Genomic DNA, 6559 nt, shown 5'->3' on the forward strand with positions numbered 1-6559 from the left:
AAAACAGAACCAAATAACAAATAGAGAGAGTAAGAAAGGAAACAAAAATACGAATCAGATCATGCTGCTATCATGCGGTGGTTTCTCTAAAGTGATATTCATGGGGCTTTGTAGATCTTCCTCTTCTAAATAAGGTTTGAGCCGTTGCCCATTAACAGTGAAATGCTTTTGAGATGTAGGATCTAAGATTGTGACCGCACCGTTCTCAAACACTTGTTGGACAATAAAGGGGCCATCCCATCTAGTTTTCAATTTCCCTGGGAAGAGTTTCAACCTAGAGTTGTAAAGCCATACTTTCTGGTTTTCTACAAAGACTCTTCTCCTTAAGCTTTTATCATGAAACGTTTTCATTTTGTCCTTGTAAATTCTCAAATTTTCATAAGCCTCATTTCGTAATTCTTCCAATTCATTCAACTGAAGAAGTCTATGTTTGCCGGCTTTATCTAGTTCCAGATTGAGCTTTCTAATAGCCCAAAGGGCTTTGTGTTCTAGCTCAAGAGGTAGGTGGCATGCCTTCCAAAAAATAAGTCGAAATGGGGACATGCCTAGAGGAGTTTTGTAGGCTGTCCTATAGGCCCATAATGCCTCGTCTAGCTTCCTAGACCAATCTTTACCATTAGGACGCACTATTTTTCTCAAGATTTTCTTGACTTCTCTATTGCACAATTCGACTTGGCCATTGGCTTGAGGGTGATAGGGGGTAGTGACTCGATGATGGACACCAAACTTCTTAAGGAGGTTCCTAAAGTTGTAATTTGTAAAATGGGAACCTCCATCGCTAATGATGGCTCGTGGGCATCCATATCTATAGAAAATATTTTTCTCAATAAAATTGGTCGCTACCTTACTGTCATTGGTTTTGGAGGGAATGGCTTCTACCCATTTGGAGACATAATCGACAGCCATCAAGATATACTCATATCCATGAGAGTTAGGAAAAGGACCCATAAAATCAATTCCCCATAGATCAAAAATTTCTACTTCTAGGATGGGTTGTAAGGGCATTCTATCCTTCTTGTTCATATTGATGGAGGCTTGGCATGCTAAACAGGTATTGTAAAATTTTTGGGTGTCTTGAAATAAGGTAGGCCAAAAGAAACCCGATTCGACAATTTTATGTGCTGTTACCTTCGCTGAGTAGTGTCCTCCTCCGGGCTTTGCATGACAGAATTCCAGAATGCTTCGTTGCTCGTTCTCGGGGACGCACCGCCTCAAGACTTGGTCTTGCCCTTGGTGAAACAGCTCTGGATCTTCCCAGAAATAAAATCTTGCATCTTTCAGCAGCTTCTTTCTCTCGTGGGATGTCCAACCTGTAGAAATTTTTCCTGCAACAAGAAAATTGACAATATGCGCGTACAAAGGAACCAATGTTCCTTGTGCGGTTAGGACGTGTTCATCAGAAAATGCATCATTTATTAGTTCAGGTTGGGCGCCTATGATTCGGGAGAGGTGATCGGCTACTACATTCTCACACCCTCTCTTATCCTTGATTTCCAAATCAAACTCCTGTAATAAAAGCACCCATCTAATAAGCCTAGGTTTGGCCTCCTTCTTCGTTAACAAATATCTGATAGCTGCATGATCAGAAAAAACAGTAATCTTACTACCTAGTAAATAAGACCTAAACTTTTCTAATGCAAAAATAATAGCTAACAGCTCCTCGGTGGTGGTATAATTCAGTTGTGCGTCGACTAAGGTTCTGCTGGCGTAGTAGATGACCACGGGTTTCTTGTCAATTCGTTGACCTAACACTGCACCTACTGCAAAATCAGAAGCATCGCACATTAGTTCAAAAGCAAGGGTCCAATCGGGCCCTTGCAAGATAGGCGCATTTACTAAAGCTTCTTTCAATTTATCAAATGCATTTTTAGCTTCTAGTGTTAGTTCAAAATTATTGTTCTTAGATGATAAAAGATTTGTGAGAGGTTTAGAAATTTTAGCAAAGTTGAGAATAAAACGTCTATAGAAACCCGCATGGCCGAGGAAACCCCTAAGGGTTTTTAGGTTGGTTGGAGGTGGAAGGCCCTGGATGATTTCGATCTTGGCCTTGTCCACTTCCAATCCACGGTTGCTTACCATGTGGCCTAGCACTACTCCCTCCTGCACCATGAAATGAGATTTTTCCCATCTTAGGACAAGGTTGGACTCAATGCACCTCTTTAATACTTTGGTGAGGCTTAGGAGTCAGTTTTCAAAGGTAGATCCAAATACAGAAAAATCATCCATAAAGATTTCTAAACACTCTCCCACCAAATTGAAGAAGAGTGCATTCATACATCGCTGAAATGTGGCGGGAGCATTACATAGCTCGAAGGGCATACGCTTAAAGGCGTATGTCCCTACAGGACTCGTGAAGGTCGTCTTCTCTTGGTCATCTGGATGAATATTCACTTGGTTGTATCCTGAATAACCATCTAGAAAACAGAAATATTGTTGCCCCGACAGTTTTTCTAGTATTTGATCCATGAAGGGTAGTGGATAATGATCTTTCTTGGTTGCTTTGTTTAATTTCCTATAGTCAATGCACACCCTCCATCCCGTGGTTAATCTCTTCTGCACCTCCTCCCCTTTTTCATTCACTTCTACTGTCACTCTAGACTTCTTTGGAACCACGTGTACGAGACTCACCCACCTACTATCGGAGATAGCATATATAATTCCTGCATTTAACCACTTTAAAATCTCTTTCTCAAGGACTTCTCTCATGTAAGGGTTGAGCCTTCTTTGATGCTCTCTACAAGGTCTAGATTCCTCTTCCAAAAATATCCTATGTTCACATATTGAAGATGGAATTCCTCTAATATCATCAAACGTCGAACCTATGGCGTTCTTATGCTCTCTAAGTACCTTGAGCAAGTCTCCTTCCTTTTTAGGATTTAGTGATGAAGAAATGATTACAGGTAGGGTTTTCTTCTCATCTAGATATGCATATTTGAGGGATGAGGGTAAATGTTTTAGTTCTAGGCCTACCTCCACTGAAGGGGAGTCCATGATCTCTTCATCTAGCTCTCTACCCTCTACATGTGAGACATATTCCTTTATCACTTCCTCCTCTCCTTCATCTTCTGTACACAGTTTTAATTCTTCATTGCTTCCTAAGGGGCACTTCATCATTTTTGATATGTCAATTTGAACTCTCTCTTTCCCAATCTTAAATTCTACAGTCCCCTTCTCCCAATCCATAATTGTTTTCGCCGTGACTAAGAATGGTCATCCTAAGATTATAGGAGCTAAGCTAATGTTCCCCGATATCTTCACTTCAGTCACTATAAAATCTACAGGTATTTCACAGTTCTCTACAATAATCATGACATCAGTTAACCTTCCCTCAGGTTGCCTAACAGTTCCGTCAGCTAGGAGTAAGTCCATATGTATTTCCTCCAACTGTCCAAACCCACACTCCTCGTATAAGGCTGTTGGAATGATACTTATGCTTGCTCCCGTATCTAATAAAACTTTAGAAAATGTGTTTCCTCCTATTTCACATGTAATGAAAGGGGCTCCGGGATCGCTCATTTTGATAGGGATGGCATTCAAAATGCTAGAGGCATTCTCAGAAAGTTTAACTACTTCCCTAGGCTTCCTAGTGGTGCAAGCATCCTTAAGGTATTTCTTTAGGAAGGGTGCACACCTAAGCATGTCTTCTACAGTAACAGTCATGGTGGCTCTTTTAAAATTCTCTAATAACCTATGTTCATAATCAAGGACAGGTTTTTTTCTATTCAAAGCTGAAGGGTAAGGAACATCTTGCCCACTTGTAGAAGGTAGAGGTTCTTCCGCGTAGGGAAGATCTTCTCCTTCTTCCTCTCTTGGCTCATTCCCCTTCCTAGAATTCTCTCCAGAATTCTGATAGGGGTCCTGAAGTTCCTTTCCATTTCTCAACTTTGAGATTGCCAGAACTTCAGGATCTTTTCCATTCATCTCATCATGAGTGGAGTGTTGCACATGATGTAAGTTGCATGGGTTAATTACAGGTTTCGTGGGAAATTTATAAGATGTGCAAGAGAGTTCTGTAATTATACCTTGGTGTTCAGAAGGTGCAGGCCTAAAGCTCTCCAACAGCTTCCTCATTTGTTCCTGGGATTCCAACATCTGCTTCGTCTGAAATTCCATCATGACCTGCATCCGCATCTCCATCTCCGCTCGCAACTTTTGGTTTTGCTTCTCTATCATATCTGAAATGATAGGGGTGAATGTAGAAAAATCAGGTTGGTTGTGAGAGGGAACCTGATACTGCTGCTGGGGCCTGGACTGGAACTGCTGTCTTTGTTGGAATGGAGGTTGAGCTGCCGGCTTACTCCCTTTGGTTGAAGGTCTCTCCATTTCAAAAATTCGGCCTCTTTTGCCCTGCCCATGGTTGCTGCGGTTGGTTGAAGGCTTTCACCTCTTCTTCCATGGCTTGGTAGGCTTCGTCTTCATATTCCCTGCTGAAACAGAGAGAGCAAATTTTGGCCTTAACGATGGGGGAGTTACCTAAGAAAACGTTCTTCAAGGTGGAGGTGAGTTCCTCCAATTTCTGGTTGGTTTCTCTTAAACCCACTTGCAGCTCGCCCTCCTTAGCATTAACTTGCAGAACTCCTGCTCTCTTGGGCTGCAGGTTCCTCCCATTCTGACTTGCTCCAATCTCCTACAGGTCAGTTTCTGCAACTCTCTCCAAAATATCAAACACTTCATCCTCATATGCGGTATAGAAAGTTCCCCCGGAGGCTAAGTTAACCTTATTTTTCATGAAATCTGATAAAGATTCATAGAAAATCTGGGCTAACTGACAATGTTCAATTCCATGATGAGGACATTTCCTCAGCAAGTCATTGAACCTCTCCCATGACTCACTAAAAGCCTCACCTTCATGGGGATGAAAGTTATGAATTTCTCTTCGGTAAAAATTAGTTTTGGAGAGAGGGTAAAATTTATGCAGAAATTTTCCTTGCATCTCTTCCCAAGAGTTGAACGTGATTCCTAAATTGCGATACCATGAAAATGCTTTATCTTTTAAGGTAAGAGGAAAATACTTCATTTTCAAGATTTCCGTAGATAGTCCAGGAACGTTTTGAGAAGAACATCTAATATGAAAATCGTCGAGGAATTCTAAAGGATTCTGTGCAGGTAGTCCGTTAAATTTAGGTAAAGACTTAATCAAAGCATTATCATATCTAAATAAAATACCTGCAACGTTCTCTGTAGATCTTTCACCAGCTCTTGATCGTGTCACTACCATAGACTTCAGCAGAGAATTAGAAAGACAATAAGCTGAGGATTTCAAGCCCTGCAGCTTTAGGAAAAGAAGTTGAAGATAACTGAAAACATAGAAAAGATAATTATACTGTAATACCGTGCTCCCCGGCAACGGTGCCAGTTGATAAACTCAATTTTTAGGTGATTTTACTGGTTATTTATCAATTGATGTGTGTGAGGATTGAGCTTATACAACAAATTTATAACCTCACAGCTTAGGGCGAGTGAGGGTCGATCCACAGGGAGACGGTAAAGGAAGCAGAGAATTTCTTTCCAGCAAATCAGTCTATTTAATTTTCTAACTCTGAGTGTTAATCTCTGTAAAGAATTCTTCAGTCAAATTACAGAGATACTTTCCAAATATTGATTCAACTAATTCTTTAGTTAGATTGTTTCTAGTTAGGTTTATAAATAGCGTTCTTAAAGACTAGAATGGGCAGAACCGTCAGCAAGAATTTTCTTGTTGACGGTACTGCTTTTGTTCTTTGGCGCAAAAGAACAAGCACCCTGCGCACAGGCGGTGCCCTGTGTGCAGGGGTGTGTCTTCGCTTCATGGCAGCAGCTGCGCGTGGAGTGGCCTGTCTTGCGGCTATGACTGCGGGCTTGTCCTGCGGCTATTGCTCTTGTGTGGCGCAGCCTGCGTGCGGGCGTAGCTTGTGCGCGGGATCCCTACGCACGGTGCTGCTCGCGCGCGGGGTTCTCACGCACGGGCGGCTGTGTGCAGGTCGATCCCTGCGCACAGAAACCTTGGCCGCCGCCGCTATGCTCTTCCTGCCTGAACGAAACTTGAGAGAATGCTATGTAGAGAATCGATTGAGCATTGTGGGTTGAAATGAGGATGAAATCAAACACCTAAGAGGGAAAAGAAAATGAACTCTAAACGACAAGAAAATCTTTGAATTAAAAACCAAACAACTCTGATTGGGAAATGCTGAAGAACCTTGCAGGATTCTTCAGCCCCAATTGAGATTGTCTAAGAGGGAGAGGAGTACAAACTGAACCAACGCAATCACACCGACTTCGTGTCACCCCGTGTCTGGCGAGTCGACGATCTTCTTGAGCAGGTATGCCTCAGTTTGCTCTCTCCCAGCTCCAATGCTCATCAGCCTTGGAGGGTCTGCAGAAAACCTTATTCTCCAAGCCCTAGCTTCGTTAGAGAAAATTCTGGACAACCCAAAGTGAACTCTCAAGAGAGTATTTATAGGTTTCTCTTAACACATGCCCAAGGGCATTTTCGGAATTTTCTTCTTCTCTGAGATTTCGCCAGCTCCTGTTGATCCTTGACGTCCTCCTTGGTTGTCTTAACCTGTTTCTGAACTTACTA

At 42.1% G+C, this 6559-nt stretch overlaps 1 non-coding gene across 1 annotated transcript; it reads left to right on the forward strand.

The window, feature by feature from the left end:
* The first annotated feature begins 4778 nt into the window (after positions 1 to 4778).
* Positions 4779 to 4887, forward strand: LOC144705078 (small nucleolar RNA R71). Its single transcript, XR_013581977.1, has one exon. It is a non-coding gene; the product is annotated as a small nucleolar RNA R71 (small nucleolar RNA).
* Positions 4888 to 6559: the final 1672 nt, after the last annotated feature.

Source organism: Wolffia australiana, chromosome 6 (assembly GCF_029677425.1).
Source record: "Wolffia australiana isolate 7733 chromosome 6, ASM2967742v1".
Taxonomy (NCBI): Eukaryota; Viridiplantae; Streptophyta; class Magnoliopsida; order Alismatales; family Araceae; genus Wolffia; species Wolffia australiana.